The following is a 21,656-nucleotide window of genomic DNA, read 5'->3' on the forward strand; positions in this document are numbered from 1 at the left end:
CTTCTGTCACTTGTAAACACAGAAGTCTGGCTTCTATGCTCGCTTCCCCAGGCAGCACCCTCAGAACCTCCCCACACAGCGTGAAGGCCGGACAAGGAGGGACAGTTGGCGATGCATGGATGTGTTTATGGGCTTCAGAGACAGCATCCCATGTTGAATTAGGCATGCATGGCTGCACCCTTCCTCCTCTGGGTGCATGGCAAGGCACGGCCCTTAAGGCCCTTCAAAATCCTCAGCACCAAGCCCATGATGCTGTTAATCCGGCCCTGGTCCTCCTCCACCGCCGCTTCCACCTACACCGCCCATAGGTGTGCGCAGCCTATTGCATTAAGGTGTGCACCCCAAAGTTGAAATACACATGCATGTGTTTGCCAGCAGGGAGAGTAATGTATCGGGGCCATGTACCTGTAGGCAAGGAGAAATAGAGCAGAGCAGGTCCCAGGGAGATCTTTCCCATCTCCTCACTGGCAATGCTATGTGCCCTAGGTGATTAGGGTGTGCCCAGGCACACCCAGCACACCCTGTGCGCACGCCTATGTCACCGCTAGGCTTGTGACGGTATCAGATTTTCATGCTGCGATTAATTGATTAAGGTTTTGCCACGGTATACGGTATTATCACGGTATTCTATTATTAAATTTAAATTATTAAATTTCCACCTCACTTCAATTTCATTGCTGAATTTAGGGGCTTTGGTTCACTTATGCACATTATTATATAGTCAGTCAGTACAGACTCTGTGAACCAGGCCTAAAATAGGTCATCAAGCAGTGTCTGGCCTAACTGGTGATAACTGGTTCTGGCGCTCGGCTCCGATCCGATGGCCTGGTCATTAAGAGGGCAAATCCTTGTGGTCAAGAAGTGGTTAAACCTGAAGGAGGTGTTGTTTATAAATTACTTTACTATTGCTTTAGGCCTGGTTCACATGTATGCGGGTTGGTGGTTCACATTTGCACAGGCATAGCAGCCCATTGATTTGAATGGGCTGCTATGCCCTCATTTTCCGCAGAAAAAAGGTGCATGCAGCATTTTTTTAAAATTCAGTGGCCTTGAAATCCATCCTGCTTTTGCACCATGCGACTAACCTGCAGTTCCTGCTCTGGCAAGCTTTCTGCATTTTTTGTATACGTGGGCACGGCATTTAAAAATAAACAGTTTGCGTGTGCAGCAACGGCAGGTAAGTCGCATGGTGCAAAAGAAGGATGGATTTCATGGCCACTGCATTTTTTTAAATTCTGCATGCACCTTTTTTCAGCTGAAAACGCAGGCATAGCAGCTCAAGCCCATTCACATCAATGGGCTGCTATGCCTGTGCAAATGTGGGCCCCCAACCCGCATACATGTGAACCAGGCCTAAAGCAATAGTAAAGTCATTAATTGGTTAAACCTGCAGGAGGACCGGTGTTTTTATCTATTAATGACTTTACTATTGCTTTAGGCCTGGTTCACATGTATGCGGGTTGGGGGCCCACATTTGCACAGGCATAGCAGCCCATTGATGTGAATGGGCTTGAGCTGCTATGCCTGCGTTTTCAGCTGAAAAAAGGTGCATGCAGAATTTAAAAAAATGCAGTGGCCATGAAATCCATCCTTCTTTTGCACCATGCGACTTACCTGCCGTTGCTGCACACGCAAACTGTTTATTTTTAAATGCCGTGCCCACGTATACAAAAAATGCAGAAAGCTTGCCAGAGCAGGAACTGCAGGTTAGTCGCATGGTGCAAAAGCAGGATGGATTTCAAGGCCACTGAATTTAAAAAAAATGCTGCATGCACCTTTTTTCTGCGGAAAATGAGGGCATAGCAGCCCGTTCAAATCAATGGGCTGCTATGCCTGTGCAAATGTGGGCCGCCAACCCGCATACATGTGAACCGCCAACCCGCATACATGTGAACCACCAACCCGCATACATGTGAACCAGGCCTAAAGCAATAGTAAAGTCATTAATAGATAAAAACACCGGTCCTCCTGCAGGTTTAACCACTTCTGGATCGCAAGGATTTGCCCCTTTAAAGACCAGGCCATCGGATCAGAGCGCCAGGACCAGTCATCACCAGGTAGGCCAGACACTGCTTGATGGCTATATAATAATGTAATGTGGGCTGCTAGGCGTGTGTGTGTGTATATATATATTTATTAGAGCTGCACGATTCTGGCCAAAATGAGAATCACGATTTTTTAGCTTGGAATAAAGATCACGATTCTCTCACGATTCTCTGTGTAACAAAAAAAAAAAAAATTGGGATAACTTTACTGTTACGTTTTTTTTTTTTTTTTTATTCATTAAAGTCTAATCATTGCGTTTGAAAGACTGCTGCGCAAATACAGTGTGACATAAAATATTACAACAATCGCCATTTTATTCTGTAGGGTCTCTGCTAAAAAAATATATAAAATGTTTGGGGGTTCTAAGTACTTTTCTAGCAAAAAAAAAACTGATTTTAACTTGCAAACAGCAAGTGTCAGAAAAAGATCCAGTCTTTAAGAGGTTAAACTTCCTTTCTCCCTGGCAGAGGGAAGGAAAAGATACAAATGTAATCATTTTTGTTTATAGTTAGGAGACTTAATGCTGAAAGGTGTTAGCTGAGTGAGTGAATGAGTCATCCAGCTCACTGAAATGTATCAATTCACAAGTCAGGCAGACTTGACAGAGAAACTCGGTATTTTAAAAATGCCACAATAACAATACCGTGGCTATGCAATACCGCGATATATCGAATTACCGAAAACCGGCATATGTCTAGTCACCGCCACATCCACCACCACCTCAACCTCCCTCCTACTCCATATGGGCCTCGTCCTTCAGAGATGAAGAAGAACATTGTTTTATTTTTCTGTTTTTTTTTGTTGTTTTAAGTTATTTCCCTATCCACATTTGTTTGCAGAGCACTTGCCATGCTCTTAATTACGTTTTGCTGCCATTTGCAGCACTCTAGCCCTTTCCTTTGGTGTTTTAGAGCCATTTTAGTGCCTTAAAGTTCGGGTCCCCATTGACTTCAATGGGGTTCGGTGTCCGGGAAAAGTTCGGTAAAAGTCCGGGACACGGACCCGGACTTTTTTTTAAAGTTCGGCCGAACCCGTCGAACACGGACATCTAGGTGTTCGCTCAACCCTACTAGTGAGTAACTTTCATGCATCATTTTAGCTCCAAAGTGCATGTTTTTAAATGTTTCAATAATAAACCTCATCTTCTGTATAGCTTCCCACTTCTCTATTTTAAATAGGTGTTCTTGTAAAGTTGCTAGATCCTGTTGTGAAGTTATTGTGAATTAATAAGTAGAGATTAAATAATTTACACAGGTTTATCTGTCTGAAAATATTATATACAAAGTATATTCCACGCACCAAGGGATTATAAAATAATTTAAAATTAATAATATTATAAAATCGACTCTAGTTAAAATAAATAAATAAATAGCGCAGGAGTCACTTTAATATTGGATTTATTAATTTTGAGCACAGCAGTCACTTTATATTGAATGGACTTTTTTAAGATCATATACATTTTTTGAATTTTAAGCACAGAAGTCACTTTAACACTTGGGTTTTTATATGTGATATTTATTAATTGATAGCACAGCAGTCATCATTTTTTATACTGTGGACTTTTCCCTGTTATTTATATATTTATAGAGAGGTATTTTTATCATATGTTTTTTACTCTCTTTATACTGAATGAAGTTGTATATATATATATTGATGTTGTGTTAATTTGCACTGATTTGCACATCTTGCACTGATTCACAACATTAATTCGTGGATTTTTAAGTATATAATATGGTTATCTGATGCTTTAATATCTTTTCCAGAAATTCAAAGTTTAAGCAAGCGCTGTATTTGATCTCTCTTTGAGATCATACATATTTCATCTGTCTGAAGGCTGAACTTAGCTGTAAACCCTATGGGGTGGGAATCCTCATACTAAACTCAGGCTATTTTTAAGGCTAATAGGCAAGCTATTGTCAAAAGGGATCACGTGGAGTCAAATACTGCAATAGGAAAATTTAGAAAAACAAAAATAGTTAAAAAATACTATACAGCAGAGAAAGTGCCCTTTTAATGTGACTTCAAAGGGAAAATGAAAGAAGCACCATTTCTCTAAATGATTAGCTTTGGAGATGTCTTTAAACTGTGGTTTAACAGAACAGTACAATTTTTACTGACAGAGCCAGTGACACTATATTATGGCATCACATATTTCCGTTGTATAATTTATTATTTCAATTTTACATTTAGCTTCACTTAAATACTGCAGCACCCCAATCTAATTCACTTCAACTTGAAAAAATGCTTCTTTTTGGTAGTTTTGCCTGCAACGCATGATTGCTAAGCTGATGTTTTGGCGCGGTTTTAATGTTTTGGCGCGGTTTTAATGGCGCGGTTTCAACAGGTGCAAGGCAGCCAATCAGCAAGCTTTAACTAGTGTGTCCTTAGAAGCCATCACAGCCATGATTACTAATGGCATGGCTGTGATTGGCCAGTGCAGCATGTGATCCAGACTCTATATAAGCTGGAGTCACATAGCGCCACGCGCCACTCTGCTAAAACTATACTAGGGAGAGGTTCCTGATGCTGCTGCTGAGGGAGAGATAGGAGATTTTTGTAGGGGCAGGCTGGAGATTGCATTCAGGGAAAGAATAATAAGAATCTTCTTTAATCAGACAGCGATCTACATTGATTAGATTGTGTGGGGGTGCAGTGCACAATCTTTTTGCCCAGAGGGAGAGATAGGAGATTATTGAAGGGGCAGGCTGGAGATTGCTTTCAGGGAAAGAATAGGAAGAATCTTCTTTAATCAGACAGCGATCTACATTGATTGTATTGTGTGGGGGTGCAGTGCACAATCTTTTTGCCCTGACCTGAGCCCAGTGAGGAGGAGGAGGAGGGAGAAAAAAAAAACTTTTATCAGTCTGTTAGGTGGGCGGCGTGTGGTGTGTGGCGGCCATGTATTGCAAGCTCAGTGCATATGTGTCTGCTTAATCTGGATTTAAAACAAAAAAAAAATTTCCTTTATATTTTACTGTGACTTACAGCATTTAGACACTGCAGTTCAAATCTGCTATTCAACAAGCACCAATTAAGGGGACAATTATTTTTCAGTTTTTCATTCATACGTTACAGTGAGATACACCCATTTGGATACTGTTGTTGTATTCCGCTTTGCAATAAAAACCCATTTAGGGGAAAAATAAATAAATTGCAGCCTAGTCTGCATATGTTACAGTGAGATACACCCATTGGATACGGTTGTTGTATTCCGCTTTGCAATAAAAACCCATTTAGGGGAAAAAATGTAATTGCAGCCTAGTCTGCATATGTTACAGTGAGATACACCCTTTGCATACTGTTGTATTCCGCTTATCAATAAAAACCCATTTAGGGGGAAAATATAATTTGCAGCCTAGTGTGCATATGGTACAGTGAGATACACCCTTTGCATACTGTTGTTGTATTCTGCTTTGCAATAAAACCCCATTTAGGGGGAAAAAAAATTGCAGCCTGGTCTGCATATGGTACAGTGAGATACACCCTTTGGATACTGCTGTTGTATTCCACTTATCAATAAAAACCCATTTAGGGGAAAAAAATAATTTACAGCCTGGTCTGCATATGGTACAGTGAGATACACCCTTTGGATACTGCTGTTGTGTTCCGCTTATCAGTAAAAACCCATTTAGGGGAAAAAAATTTAATTGCGGCCTAGTCTGCATATGTTACAGTGAGATACACCCTTTGGATACTGCTGTTGTATTCCGCTTATCAATAAAAGCCGTTTTAGGGGAAAAAAATTAGTTGTGGCCTAGTCTGCATATGTTACAGTGAGATACACCCTTTGGATACTGCTGTTATATTCCGCTTATCATTAAAAACCCATTTAGGGGAAGATCCAAAATTCGATAAATATGAGGAGAAGTTCAAATAAGGGACGTGGCCTGGGTCGTGGTGTTGCTGGTGTCTTCTGCTGAAAGGTCAGAGTTGCCACCTGCAGCCGATGTCCATCAATATTTCACCTCACCCCCTTGCAAATCAGCCAAGCAGTCTGAGTCCCAAGTCATGCAGCAGTCTCTTCTTCTTTTTAATGACTCTGTTAGCATGGTTTCCCAGGGCCATCCACCTAGCCCTGCCCCAGAAGTGGAAGAGATTGAGTGCACCGATGCCCAACCACTTATGTCTCAAGATGAGTACATGGGAGGACCATCGCATCACGTCTTGGATGATGACGAAACACAGGTGCCAACTGCTGCAGAATTCCGAATTGTGGAGACCGACAAGGGTTGCAGGGGTGAAGACTGGGTGGAAGACGATGTGGAGGACGATGAGGTCCTCGACCCCACATGGAATGAACGTCATGCAGGTGACCTGAGTAGTTTGCAGGAAGAGGCGGTTGTCGCACAAAGCCACCAGCACAGCAGAAGAGGGAGCAGGGTGCAAAAGCGGAGCAGCCGTGCCCTAGACACTACGCCTGCTACTGCCCAATGCAGCAAGGGACCGAGCACACCAAAGCCAGCTCAAAGGAGTTCCCTAGCATGGCAGTTCTTCAGACAATGTGATGATGACAGGACACGAGTGGTTTGCATGCTGCGCAATCAGAGCCTGAAGCGAGGCATAAACCTTCTAAACCTGAGCACAACCTGCATGACCAGGCATCTAAGTGCAAAGCACGAGCTGCAGTGGAGTGCACACCTCGAAAAACAAGAAAGGTCTCTGGCTCCTCCTGCTTCCTCTTCTGCTGCTGCAGTCTTAGCCTCTTCATCCACCTCTGTAGTGACAGTGGCACCTGCCACCCCGCAAAAAGAGGATCCGCAGCAACACCACCACCTGGGTCACCAACAACCATCTCCACAATGTCCCGTGGAAGCGTTCAGCTTTCTATCTCCCAAACACTGGAGCGGAAGAGGAAGTACCCCCCTACCCACCCGCGATCCCTGGCCCTGAATGCCAGCATTTCAAAATTCCTGGTCTTTGAAATGCTGTCATTCCGGCTGGTGGAGACGCAGAGTTTTAAAAGCCTTATGGCGGTGGCTGTCCCACAGTACATCGGCCCAGCCGCCACTACTTTTCCAGGCAAGTCATCCCTTCCCTGCACAACCAAGTAGGTGAAAAAATCAGGTGTGCACTGTGCAACGCCATCTGTGGCAAGGTCCACCTAACTACGGATATGTGGACCAGTAAGCACGGTCAGGGACGTTATATCTCCCTAATAGCACACTGGGTAAATGCAGTGGCGGCTGGGCCAGAGGCGGATAGCAGTTTGGCGCATTTCCTTCCACCACCGAGGATTGCAGGGTGCTTCAGTTTGCCTTCCTGTTCCTAACTCCTCCTACTCCGCTTCCTCATCCTCTACCGCCTCCTCTTCCGGTCAGCGTAACACCTTCACCACCAACTTCAGCACAGCCAAGGGTAAACAACAGCAGGCAGTTTTAAAACTTGCCTGTTTGGGGGAAAATCCATACACGGCGCAGGAGTTGTGGAGGGGCATTCAACAGCAGACCGATGAGTGGTTGCTGCCAGTGAGCCTCAAGCCCGGCCTGGTGGTGTGCGATAACGGGTGAAATCTCATAGCAGCTCTGGGCCTAGCCGACTTGACACACATCCCTTGCCTGGTGCATTTGCTGAATTTGGTGATGCAGAGGTTCCTTAGAAATTATCCCGATATATCAGAGCTGCTGCAGAAAGTGTGGGCCGTCTGTGCGCACTTTCGGCATTCTCACCCTGCTGCTGCTTGCCTGTCAGCGCTGCAGCGTAACTTCGGCCTTCCCGCTCACCATCTCATATGTGACGTGCCCACAAGGTGGAACTCCACCTTGCACATGCTGGCAAGACTGTGCGAGCAGCAGCAGGCCATAGTGGAGTTTAAGCTGCAGTACGCACGCGTGAGTCGCTCTGCGGAACAGCACTACGTCACCACCAATAACTGGGCCTCCATGCGAGACCTGTGTGCCTTGTTGCGCTGTTTCAAGTACTCCACCAACATGGCCAGTGCCGATGACGCCGTTCTCAGCTTAACTATCCCACTTCTATGCCTTCTTGAAAAAACACTTCGGGCGATGATGGAAGAGGATGTGGCACAGGATGAGGAGGAGGAGGAGGAGGAGGGGGAGGAAGAGGTATCATTTCCAAGGCTTTCAGGGCAGTCATTTGCAAGTGGCTCCGAGGATAGGTTCCTGCACCCACAAACGCCAGGGACACAATTGACCAGCAGGGGCACAGTTCTGGAGGAGAACGAGGATGAGGAGGAGGAGATGGAGGAGGAGATGGAGCCATATTCTCAGCAGGGTGGCACCCAGGCCAGCTCATGGCCATCACTGGTGCATGGCTGGGGGGATACGGAGGACACAGGGGATACACCTCCCACAGAGGACAGCTTTTTGTTGCCTCTGGGCTGCCTGGCACACATGAGCGATTACATGCTGCAGTGTCTCTGCAACGACTGCCGAGTTTCCCACATTGTAACTTGTGCTGATTACTGAGTGGCCACCCTGCTGGATCCCTGTTACAAGGACAACGTACCATCCTTAATTCCCTCACTGGAGCGTGATTGGAAGATACATGAGTACAAGCACATGCTGGTATACGCGCTGCTGGTGGCATTCCCACCTGACAGCGGGGGCACAGTGGAAGCACAAGGCCAAGGCAGAGGAGGAGGAAGAGGTCGCCAAAAAAAATTTAATTGCAGCCTAGTCTGCATATTTTACAGTGAGATACACCCTTTGCATACTGTTGTATTCCGCTTATCAATAAAAACCCATTTAGGGGAAAAAAATAATTTACAGCCTAGTCTGCATATGGTACAGTGAGATACACCCTTTGGATACTGCTGTTGTGTTCCGCTTATCAGTAAAAACCCATTTAGAGGAAAAAAATTTAATTGCGGCCTAGTCTGCATATGTTACAGTGAGATACACCCTTTGGATACTGCTGTTGTATTCCGCTTATCAATAAAAGCCGTTTTAGGGGAAAAAAATTAGTTGTGGCCTAGTCTGCATATGTTACAGTGAGATAGACCCTTTGGATACTGCTGTTATATTCCGCTTATCATTAAAAACCCATTTAGGGGAAGATCCAAAATTCGATAAATATGAGGAGAAGTTCAAATAAGGGACGTGGCCTGGGTCGTTGTGTTGCTGGTGTCTTCTGCTGAAAGGTCAGAGTTGCCACCTGCAGCCAATGTCCATTAATATTTCACCTCACCCCCTTGCAAATCAGCCAAGCAGTCTGAGTCCCAAGTCATGCAGCAGTCTCTTCTTCTTTTTGATGACTCTGTTAGCATGGTTTCCCAGGGCCATCCACCTAGCCCTGCCCCAGAAGTGGAAGAGATTGAGTGCACCGATGCCCAACCACTTATGTCTCAAGATGAGTACATGGGAGGACCATCGCAGCACGTCTTCGATGATGACGAAACACAGGTGCCAACTGCTGCAGAATTCCGAATTGTGGAGACCGACAAGGGTTGCAGGGGTGAAGACTGGGTGGAAGACGATGTGGAGGACGATGAGGTCCTCGACCCCACATGGAATGAACGTCATGCAGGTGACCTGAGTAGTTTGGAGGAAGAGGCGGTTGTCGCACAAAGCCACCAGCACAGCAGAAGAGGGAGCAGGGTGCAAAAGCGGAGCAGCCGTGCCCTAGACACTACGCCTGCTACTGCCCAATGCAGCAAGGGACCGAGCACACCAAAGCCAGCTCAAAGGAGTTCCCTAGCATGGCAGTTCTTCAGACAATGTGATGATGACAGGACACGAGTGGTTTGCATGCTGTGCAATCAGAGCCTGAAGCGAGGCATAAACCTTCTCAACCTGAGCACAACCTGCATGACCAGGCATCTAAGTGCAAAGCACGAGCTGCAGTGGAGTGCACACCTCGAAAAACAAGAAAGGTCTCTGGCTCCTCCTGCTTCCTCTTCTGCTGCTGCAGTCTCAGCCTCTTCATCCACCTCTGTAGTGACAGTGGCACCTGCCACCCCGCAAAAAGAGGATCCGCAGCAACACCACCACCTGGGTCACCAACAACCATCTCCACAATGTCCCGTGGAAGCGTTCAGCTTTCTATCTCCCAAACACTGGAGCGGAAGAGGAAGTACCCCCCTACCCACCCGCGATCCCTGGCCCTGAATGCCAGCATTTCAAAATTCCTGGTCTTTGAAATGCTGTCATTCCGGCTGGTGGAGACGCAGAGTTTTAAAAGCCTTATGGCGGTGGCTGTCCCACAGTACATCGGCCCAGCCGCCACTACTTTTCCAGGCAAGTCATCCCTTCCCTGCACAACCAAGTAGGTGACAAAATCAGGTGTGCACTGCGCAACGCCATCTGTGGCAAGGTCCACCTAACTACGGATACGTGGACCAGTAAGCACGGTCAGGGACGTTATATCTCCCTAATAGCACACTGGGTAAATGCAGTGGCGGCTTGGCCAGAGGCGGATAGCAGTTTGGCGCATGTCCTTCCACCACCGAGGATTGCAGGGTGCTTCAGTTTGCCTTCCTGTTCCTAACTCCTCCTACTCCGCTTCCTCATCCTCTACCGCCTCCTCTTCCGGTCAGCGTAACACCTTCACCACCAACTTCAGCACAGCCAAGGGTAAACAACAGCAGGCAGTTTTAAAACTTGCCTGTTTGGGGGACAATCCATACACGGCGCAGGAGTTGTGGAGGGGCATTCAACAGCAGACCGATGAGTGGTTGCTGCCAGTGAGCCTCAAGCCCAGCCTGGTGGTGTGCGATAACGGGTGAAATCTCATAGCAGCTCTGGGCCTAGCCGACTTGACACACATCCCTTGCCTGGTGCATGTGCTGAATTTGGTGATGCAGAGGTTCCTTAGAAATTATCCCGATATATCAGAGCTGCTGCAGAAAGTGTGGGCCGTCTGTGCGCACTTTCGGCATTCTCACCCTGCTGCTGCTTGCCTGTCAGCGCTGCAGCGTAACTTCGGCCTTCCCGCTCACCATCTCATATGTGATGTGCCCACAAGGTGGAACTCCACCTTGCACATGCTGGCAAGACTGTGCGAGCAGCAGCAGGCCATAGTGGAGTTTCTGCTGCAGCAGGCACGCGTGAGTCGCTCTGCGGAACAGCACCACGTCACCACCAATAACTGGGCCTCCATGCGAGACCTGTGTGCCTTGTTGCGCTGTTTCGAGTACTCCACCAACATGGCCAGTGCCGATGACGCCGTTCTCAGCTTAACTATCCCACTTCTATGCCTTCTTGAAATAACACTTCGGGCGATGATGGAAGAGGATGTGGCACAGGATGAGGAGGAGGAGGAGGAGGGGGAGCAAGAGGTATCATTTCCAAGGCTTTCAGGGCAGTCATTTGCAAGTGGCTCAGAGGATGGGTTCCTGCACCCACAAACGCCAGGGACACAATTGTCCAGCAGGGGCACAGTTCTGGAGGATGACAAGGATGAGGAGGAGGAGATGGAGGAGGAGATGGAGCCATATTCTCAGCAGGGTGGCACCCAGGCCAGCTCATGGCCATCACTGGTGCGTGGCTGGGGGGATACGGAGGACACAGGGGATACACCTCCCACAGAGGACAGCTTTTTGTTGCCTCTGGGCAGCCTGGCACACATGAGCGATTACATGCTGCAGTGTCTCTGCAACGACTGCCGAGTTTCCCACATTGTAACTTGTGCTGATTACTGGGTGGCCACCCTGCTGGATCCCTGTTACAAGGACAACGTACCGTCCTTAATTCCCTCACTGGAGCGTGATTGGAAGATACATGAGTACAAGCACATGCTGGTATACGCGCTGCTGGTGGCATTCCCACCTGACAGCGGGGGCACAGTGGAAGCACAAGGCCAAGGCAGAGGAGGAGGAAGAGGTCGCCAATGCAGCCAGGGCACCGCCAGCACTTTAGCATGGCCAAAATGTGGAAAAGCTTTGTCAGCACGCCACAACAAGCAGCAGCACCACCAGCTGATATGGAATGTCTTAGCAGGAGGCAGCATTTCACTAACATGGTGGAGCAGTATGTGTGCACACGCCTAGACGTACTGAATGACGGGAGTGCCCCCTTCAACTTCTGGGTCTCCAAGTTGGGCACATGGCCTGAGCTTGCCCTTTACGCATTGGAGGTGCTGGCCTGCCCTGCAACCAGTGTATTATCTGAACGGGTATTTAGCACGGCTGGGGGTGTTATCACAGGAAAGCGCAGCCGCCTTTCCAGAGCCAATGTGGACAAGGTCACGTTCATTAAAATGAACCAGGCATGGATCCCACTGGACTTGTCCGTATCTTTTGCAGAATAGACATGTATACCGGCCTTACCCAGCCATTGCTGTATTTGATCTTTCTTACTCTTTTGGGGTGTACCCTAATTTTAAAAAAAATGTAATTAAAAACCAAAACCAGTGTTGGCTACCTTGTCCTCCTCCTCCACCGCCGCCGCCGCTTCCACCTACACCGCCAATTCCACCGCCACCTCAACCTTCTACTCCATATGGGCCTCGTCTTCCTCCTACATCATTCAAGATTATTATTTTTTATTTTAATATTTTTTATGTTATTTTAAGTTATTTCCCTATCCACATTTGTTTGCAGAGCACTTGCCATGCTCTTAAGATTATTTTGCTGCCATTTGCTGCCCTCTAGCCCTTTCCATGTTTGTTTTAAAGCCATTTTAGTGCTCAAAAGTTCGGGTCACCATTGACTTCAATGGGGTTCTGGATCGGGGTAAAGTTCGTGTTAAGTCCGGGTCATGAACCCGGACTTTTTTTTCAAGTTCGGCCGGATCCCCTGAATCCGGACATCCAGGTGTTCGATCAACTCTACTAATAATCTATGCAAAATGCTATTACTCTGTTTTGCAGCTGGTATGCTTGGGGGACTGGAGGCACATTGGGAGTTTCTGGTTGCTCTTCAGGGAAAGTCTGAGAGGTGGCTCCCTAAATTAACTTATGCCAGGAAAGGTCATGTGTGGCAATTGCACCAAATGGTTGTCCGCCCTTCAGCAGGTAAAGGTCCCCCACCATATGTTTTGCCGAACACATGTTCTTGAAGTGGTTGTAAATCTCTGGAATAAAAATTACCAAAGTATATCGTTCGAGATTGTGTACCTCTATTATCTGCATAAGTCATTTCAAACAGGTTGTGCCAATTCCAAGGGATCAAATCTGTGTGGGGAGTGGTGCTCCACCACACAGTCTATGACTGACAGACTCAGCTGTGCATGTTTCTTGGAAATATTGAGAAAAAACTGTAAATTCAAGACGTTAAATTGATATAGAGATTATATGGGCACAGATAAACAGGTAGAAAGTTTTATAGGGATTTGTTTAATCTCTGTGTATCAGCTGATGCTGGTCACTTTACTGGGTATATGTAAAGGTTTACAACCACTTTTACCTGGCAGAGAACCATTATCTAGTTAGGTACCCTGACTTCCATGATAAAAGCCAGGGTGGGAAGTCACTTAAGGCAGTCATACCAAGCAATTGCTCAGCTGACTGCAATTCTTATGGCAACACCAGCTGCCTGCCAATTGCCTGATATGTGATATTTACACCCGTTAAAACTCAACCTTGATATTTTAGGGTCTTTATATAAAAGTTTTCCCGGGCAGATATCCCAGGGCCTGGACTTGAACCCGAGGCCTCAGCTATGTCTGGCAATAACTCTTCTCACTGAGCAACCTGGGATGCTCAGCACCCTGTCTGATCCATTGGATAACCCTACCTTGTGCCTTGACTTCTGCTGAACCTTGAACTCCGCTCCTCCCATGAACTTCTTGATTTAAGCCATGCCTCTGCACTTCCTCTTTGCCAGGTTATTGTGCTTTCTCAGCCAGTGCCTTGCTCCTGTTTCCCCTGCTGCTGTCCATATTTTGCTATCACTCATTATCCACCCTTGGCTTGTTACTCAACTATGCTTCTGCCTGATCCCAACCTGCAACTACTCATTACTGACCTTTTGACTTGTATACTGACCACGCTTCCATTTGAGCCCTACCTACTTATCTGCTACTGGACTCTGGCTTGCTCACCTCCTGGTGGGGCGATCCTGAGGACCGTAACCTGGTGCTAACATGCAGCTAAATTCATCTCCACCATCAGGTGCTCTGGTGAACACCGGTTAGTACTTAGACTCAGCACCACAGGTGAGCCTACATCATCTGCCTGTGTACCTATCCTGCTGGTCAGTGGTAGTCCTTCCACTGCTATAGCAACTGGTCTCTGAGTCTGACGCCTGATTGTGACTCATATTACTTACTTAAAGAGGAGTTCCGCCGCCCAGGAAAAAAAATAAAAGTCAGCAGCTACAAATACGCGTTTTTTTGGAGGTCTACATTCTTCCACGGCCTGCGGCAGCTGAGGATGCCCAGTAGAGACCCCTGGTGGTCCCTCATTGCCTATTGCCCGTGTTTCATAATCGTTTTGTGAGTATAATGTGTATACATGTCTATTACAATAAATTGTTTTAAAGATAATGTGCTAGGCTGGTGCACCCTCAGTCCCAACTGATTCAATGCTGACAATTGTTCTGCCTCTTGTCTCTGACATAATCCACTGTAATGGGAATTTCTGGAAAAAAATGCCTTGTCACTTTCTCTTTAAATGCTGCCTACTAAAAAGGATTACATGTGTCTATGAAAAAAATTTGATCAGACACACAATTCACTGATTTTTATTAATAGATAATAAATGTCTTATTGCTCCCTCCTTAAATTCAGCCTATTAAAAAGTTTACATGTTGCATGGCATACCTCAGTAGTATGCTTTGTGTCTGACATAATCAGTTGTAATTTTTAATACTGAATTAAAAAAGTCCTCCTCTATCCCTTTTCAAATGTGGCCTTGTAAAAGGCTTATTTTATATGCAGTTTGTCTCCAAAATGTTTTATTTGTAGAAAAAAACTTCCTAGAAACCATACTATTTTCTTAACCTTGCATAACTTCAACACATATCTTAAACACATAATTTGAGGAATTGGTGCTTTTATCATATCGCCCTAGAAGTAGTATACAAAGGAGGGCCCACTTCTTGCTGAACAGTATTTATAACATTTTTGTTTTGCATTGGCTCAACTAACCTCCTCATACCAGTTGTTTGTCAATCCCTAGATCTTTTGCCCTGAAAATGTACTTCCTGTTGACTTTAATTTGGTTTGCATTAAAGTGTCACTAAACTCGCATCATAAAAAACAAATATAACATACTGTATTATATATTGTTCATACTCAGTCAATAATACATTTGTTTTCTGCAATACTGTATTCTGGTTAATCCTGTTTCTTTTTCCACCTTCTGTGGATACTCTGCACCTCCCTACCACATCTGAACAGCCCATGTGACTATACAGTCACAAATGTGGCCATATACACAGTGGTAAATGACAGCCACTACACAGTGTTAAATGACAGCCCACTACCTAGCTAAACAATGGGGGTGGGATATTACTTCTTGATTGATGGAGGCTTCCGAAAGGCAAGTGCCAGCAATCGGCCGTGCACAGAGCGGGATGAGAGCGTGAGGACGCCGGGAGGATGGCAGGGAAGACGGCGGGGGATCGCAGGGAAGGTGAGTAACATTCTGGGGTAATCCCAAGCGTGGCTTGGGGTTTCCACTTTTGGTACTGAAAGTTAACCTGAGCCACACTCGGGAATACCGCCAGGGAGGTTAAAGTTCACAATGTGCGAAATATTTAACGAGTTTGCTGAATGTTCCCATGGATCTAACCCAAGCAGAATTGCTCAACAAGTTTGTTTTTTGTTTTTACTGACAAAATAGAACCTAACATATTCTAGTGAGTAGTACATATGCAGTCTTTAAACGTAAAAGATGAGGGTGCCAAATGGGTTATTTAAGCTGGATCAGCACCCAGGATCAGCGCTGTCTCGTCTACAGTGTTCTGTGATTGTCCTGTTCCCTGTTACCTGCATCTGCTCTTAAAATACTAACCCGGCTTGCTGCTGATTTTTTTTTATAGCTAAATGGTGTTTAAATGTGTTAATTTATACGTATATTATAGCAATTTTAGGTATAGATTATTCATGTAACAACTGGGCTTTCTCAAATTGAAATACTTGGAGCATAGCTTAAACAGTATTTGTATTACTATAGCTTATAGATTTATTTGATCATGTTGTTTTTGAGTTTTATTATTCATCTATATATTTATTCATCCTTGTTATTGTATACTTTATATAGTGATAACATTTATATATAATATATTAAGATGAGAAGTAATACACCAATAAGATGTCGTTTTATGAAGTTTTATCTATGAAACTTTGTCACTTTAAATCATAGCCCTTTTAGCAAGACTGATAATAGCTAATAAAATACATTAGAAAAACATTAATGAGCTGAAAATTAAGTTTGCAGATGCCATATGGAGTTAGTTGGTGTTGGATGTCTGTGAAAAGCATATGTAAGGAAAGCTACTTACTGCTCATGTTCACCATGTCTGTTATCATGATAAATAATGAGGACGCTTTGGCTGACAATGAAATATTTTGAGAGTGGATGTAATGTATCGCAGGCACAGATCCTGTTGGGCATTGATGAATTACACCAACAGAAATGATAGGAAACATATAAAATATTTATGCCCTGAATTAAACTGACAGAGAAATTGCCTACCTGTAACTCTTACTGTAAGCTGAATGGTTTGAAAAGAGCCAACCTTTTTTTTTATAACGAAACCTTACAGCACAGTATAAATATCCTTTAAAAATTAACTCCATGCAGATAAAAAAGACACTAATTATTGCAGCTCTGTAATCATTAAAATACTGTTAATGTATTTTTTAAATGCAGGCAGTGTAGGCACATTAAGTTATCTTGGTATCAGTCTCTTGTAGTCCACTGTACAATCTATGAAACAGAGCCTAGAGAGGGGGAGGGAGAAACAACATAGGAAGCCAATCAAGTGCTGCAGTGCAAGGAGCATGCAGGTAGAAGAAGAGAGCAGAGTGATAAGAGATGAGATTATGTAGTGTGCTGCTTCTCCTTTCACTGCTCAGTCAAAGGATGGGAGTAATAGGAGTGAAAAGATCAGGTCCCTTCCTCTGCCAGACAGGGTTGTGTTATGGGGGAAAGCTCTATACATTTCAAGACTGATTTGACAGGTGCTGTGTATAAATCCTTAAACCTGTAAAGCAACTTCCATATATGTATTTTTTTTTTTATTTAACCGGTTGCCGACCACCGCAAGTACATATACTGCGGCGGTCAGCTCCGGCCAGGCAAAGTGACGTACCGGTACGTCACTAGCCTGGGAGCCAATAGCGGGCGAGCGCACCACCGGAGGCGCGCTCCCGCCTCGGCTCGTTCACGGACACCTCCACGCGTGTGACCGGCGTACCCGATGTCCGCCGGTCACTCGCGATCATCCGCTGTGAAGGGAGAAAGGCAGGCGGCTAATGTAAACAAAGCCGCCTGTCATTCTTCCCTGTGTAAAAGCACTGATCTAACGGTCCTGCTATGTAGGACCCTTGATCTGTGCTGTTACACACACAGCCACATCCCTGCACAGTAAGAAGCACGCCCCTAGGGACACACATAGTCACTGCATCTCTAATAAAGTTAACCCCTTCCCTGCCAGTGTCATTTTTACAGTAACAGTGCATATGTATAGCACTGATTACTGTAGTAATGTCACTGGTACCCCCAAAAGTGTCAAAAATGTCAGTCAAGGGTCCGATCTGTCCGCCGCAATGTCGCAGTCCCACAAAAAAATCGCAGATCGCCGCCATTACTCGTTAAAAAAAAACAACAAAAATGACAAAAATCTTTTCCTTAGTTAGTAAATGCAATAAATTTTGCGCAAACCAATCAAAATACGCTTATTGTGATTTTTTTTTTCTTACCAAACATAGGTAGCAGAAAACAAGATGGCCAAAAATTTTAAAAAATTTTGATTTTTACATTTTTTTGGGGGGAATTTCATATAAAAAATGTGAAAAATATTGTTATTTTTGCAAAATTTGTGGGAAAAAAAGGACGTCAAATTCGTTTAGGTACAGCATCGCACGGCCGCGCAATTGTCCGTTAAAGTCACACAGTGCCGAATCGCAAAATACACCCTGGTCAGGAAGGGAGTAAAATCTTCCGTGGCTTAAGTGGTTAAATTCAACTTTCAATTTTTAAATATTCTGCACTGATAGAATCATAAGTGGTGCTGACCGTTGTCTAGTTGCATGCAAAACACTTTGAAACACCAAGGTACCACAGAGGTGCATTTTTATATCTACTGAAGTTAGCACTGCAGTAAAAACAGGTACTTTGATTGCAAGAAGATCATCCTGTACAGCCTAGGTTATGTATAGCATTACCAGCATAAGAGCATAGCAGTCATTTCTTCTAGGCGTATATGCATTTTTGGTCCACCACTGCCCATCAGTTTCTATGGCTTTGGTCTAGCCTGTAACCAAAGCATTAATAAATGACTCAATAAATTACAGTTACCAAAACTGATGATTCTGGGGAGAAGTTTGGTGATTGTGAAAAGGGCACTTATTCGGAAAAGAGGTAGCAGTGGTTTGGTTAGGGAAAATGTGGGCATGTTTTTTTTTAAAACGAAACATTACAACACAGTATAAATATCAGTTAAATATTAACTCCAGGCAGATAAAAAAAAAAGACACTAATGCTGCTCAGTAATCATTAAAATACTGTTAATGTATTTTAAAATGCAAGCAGTGTATACACATTAGTGTAGCACTACTGGGAGCTGCTGTGTGTGGGTTCCCCTGGATTACCATTATCAACAGCAGAACATTCTGACATATTTCAAAGTGTTTTCACCTCAGACAAGGTCCAGACCAGTTTCTTTGGTTTTTATGCTTTATTAGGAACTTGGATAGGAGAAGGGATGAGTGGGATACTCCAACTGAACTGAACTATGCACAATAGGCAGGGACGATCCGGAAAATTGCTGATTAACGCTGGTTAAATGCTGATAAACACTGGTTAACGCTGGTTAATGCTATGTTGAGCTAGTCACGGTTAGGCCGCTAATTCACTTTGCCCTTGGCTGTGAAAGAGTCCTTAAAGGTTCCTGAGGTAACTAATCTTTAAGGTAGACTGTATTGCTGAGACTTCAGGGCCCTTCCTGGTGCCCCCTTTACCCTCTAATCTTCAGGGCTTCACAACTTGGCACCCCCTTTACTGTATCACTCTGGGTTAGCTGGCTCATTGATGAACCTTGACCCCGCTGGAGTGGTCCCCTCTCTTAGGCAGACCCCTGGACAGATGCTTAAGTACTCAAGACACTGTTTTTCCAGAAGTAGTCGGCCCAGCAGCTCCACTTGGTCAATACACTGGATCATTCTGCAGCACAGCTCAACCCCTGGTCTCTAGGCCGACTGCCTGGACCACCTTCCTCACTTCAGCAGGAGAGACAGCCATCCACCTCCTCCTGGGACTTTGCTCCCACCAAAAGACAGCACAGAGGTGCATTTTTATATCTACTGAAGTTTGCACTGCAGTACAAAAAGGCACTTTGATTGCATGAAGCTCATCCTGTACAGGCTAAGTAAAGTATAGCATTACCAGCATAAGAGCATAGCAGTAATTTTTTCTGGATGTCTATACATTTATGGTCCACCACTGCCTACCAATTTCTACGGCTTTGGTCTAGCCTTTCCACCAGTAGTCAAAGCATTATTAAATTACTCAATACATTTACAGTCACCAAAGATGATAATTGTGGGGGGGAAAGTTTGGTAAAAATGGGACGTATTCGAAATGGAGGTAGCAGGGGTTTGGTTAGGGAAACTATGGGTAAGTCAGGAGCATAGCATTTGTACTTAAAATTTTAATACAGTTTCACTTTAAAAAGTCTTCAAAATATCCCCTTGTTTGCCCTTGTGACAAGAGTGTGTTTGTAAAAAGTCTGGTCACCCAATAATCATGTATCTGTTCAATAATGACAGTGCACCTGTACTCAATAAAGACAAAAGCATGTAGCATATAGCATGCCTTGCCAAAACAATGTGACAAATCTGGAAGTTGTGACATTTGCTACATGCAAATGTGCTACATGTGGAAAACCCATCATGCCAAAGCTTCTACAACTGCATAATGAATACCATGTTCCGGATTATGCATTTAGGTCCTTCTGCAAGAAAGTGCAACTTCCCAATTCTAGCAGCTTCAGGTGGAAAGACAGCAGCAAGTTGTACATTAGGATTGGTCTGCATACTGCCTCCACATCATGAAGTGGGTAAGTTTAGCTTCAACATATTAATAAGAGAGATGCCATTGGTAATGCTGCAACTGTCCCTGTTAATTCGTTTTATGATCTCTTTGAAGGAACCCATAATGCAACAGGGTCTCCTCTATGAACCACCACTCAGCTGGAGGGACACAGATCCCAAATCTACACTTCCTACCCTTCCACTGTGTTGCAATATGCACTCATTAAAATCTGAGAGTCACTTTGGGTGGGGGGGGGGCGGCTTGTGGAACCCAGATTACCTTAGAGAGATCAGAAACTCTTATGTATAAGTCACCCTGTGTCTATAAGGGGCATAAGGTGATCAAGAAGCCCTGTTGGGTCTTCACTAACCAGACTCACAGTACAACCACACTGGACTCAGCATTTCATGTTACCATAGTTATCCTGGATCTTTATGTGTGGTTTGTGTTGAAAGAATGAAGGGGCTCTTTCACTTAGGACTGTAATACTTACGAACAATATTTCTCAAGAAATATATGAAGATAAATTGGTTCAACCTTTTCAGGCTGCTTGTTGGAGTTTGTCTCATTGACCATTGCTAGATAGTTTAGGTGGGGTGGGGTTTGTTATTGTTAAGTGCCTGTATACCATTGTTTTATTGTTTCTGTCTGTCTTGGGATCAACCTATTATGGGATGTATGCGTGTATTTGGATTAGCAGCTAGAGGGGAGGGGGAATTTCTCCAGCAGTCCTTCCTAAAGACTGTCTACTGCTGGAAAATCGAATATACTTTTGTGTCATGTTACTGAATGTAGTTTACCCCACACTGTGTCATTATGCAAAGAAGGGGGATTGTCCCCTGAGTGTATATCTTTTTGTGTCTGTGTTTGAATAATGTATTATGCTTCTTACCACCCTACACTGATGTCTCAACAAGTGACTGGTTAGGCTAAGGGATCTTGGATCATGCTGGTACCGGGCAAGGAAACTTATATGGCGGACATACTCTTCTTGAGTACGGGGGTCCGTCACAATGCTGTTCACCGTATGTTGGCTATTCTGTTTATTCAAAGTCAAAAGCAATTTTTAAATGTTCAAGATCTCTTGAAGTGTGAGCTAAGCATCATAGCCATAGCCAATATGTGTTGTAGGCCTTGATACTTTTGGAGTAATCTTCAAACAATCAGTCTGAGCTTGTGGACAAAGCAGGGAGTGTAGATAAAATGTTCTAATTGCAGGATGACAAAAATGTTGACACTATAATGAGTTTAACCGGTTGCCGACTGCTCACAGTATATTTACTGCGGCAGTCAGCCCCGGCCAGGCAGAGTGACGTAGGTCTACGTCGCTCGCCTGTCACTCCTTTTAGAGCCAATAGCGGGCGAGCGTGCGCCCGCTGAGGCACGCGCCCGCCTCGGCTCATTCACAGAGGAGTGCGGGCGTGTGACCGGCGGACCCGATGTCCGCCGGTCACTCGCCGATCGCCGGTACAGCGGGAGAAAGACAGAGCGGCTTATGTAAACAAGCCGCC

The sequence above is a fragment of the Pelophylax lessonae genome (assembly GCF_965119305.1).
Source record: "Pelophylax lessonae genome assembly, chromosome: 10".
In the NCBI taxonomy this organism is placed as follows: domain Eukaryota; kingdom Metazoa; phylum Chordata; class Amphibia; order Anura; family Ranidae; genus Pelophylax; species Pelophylax lessonae.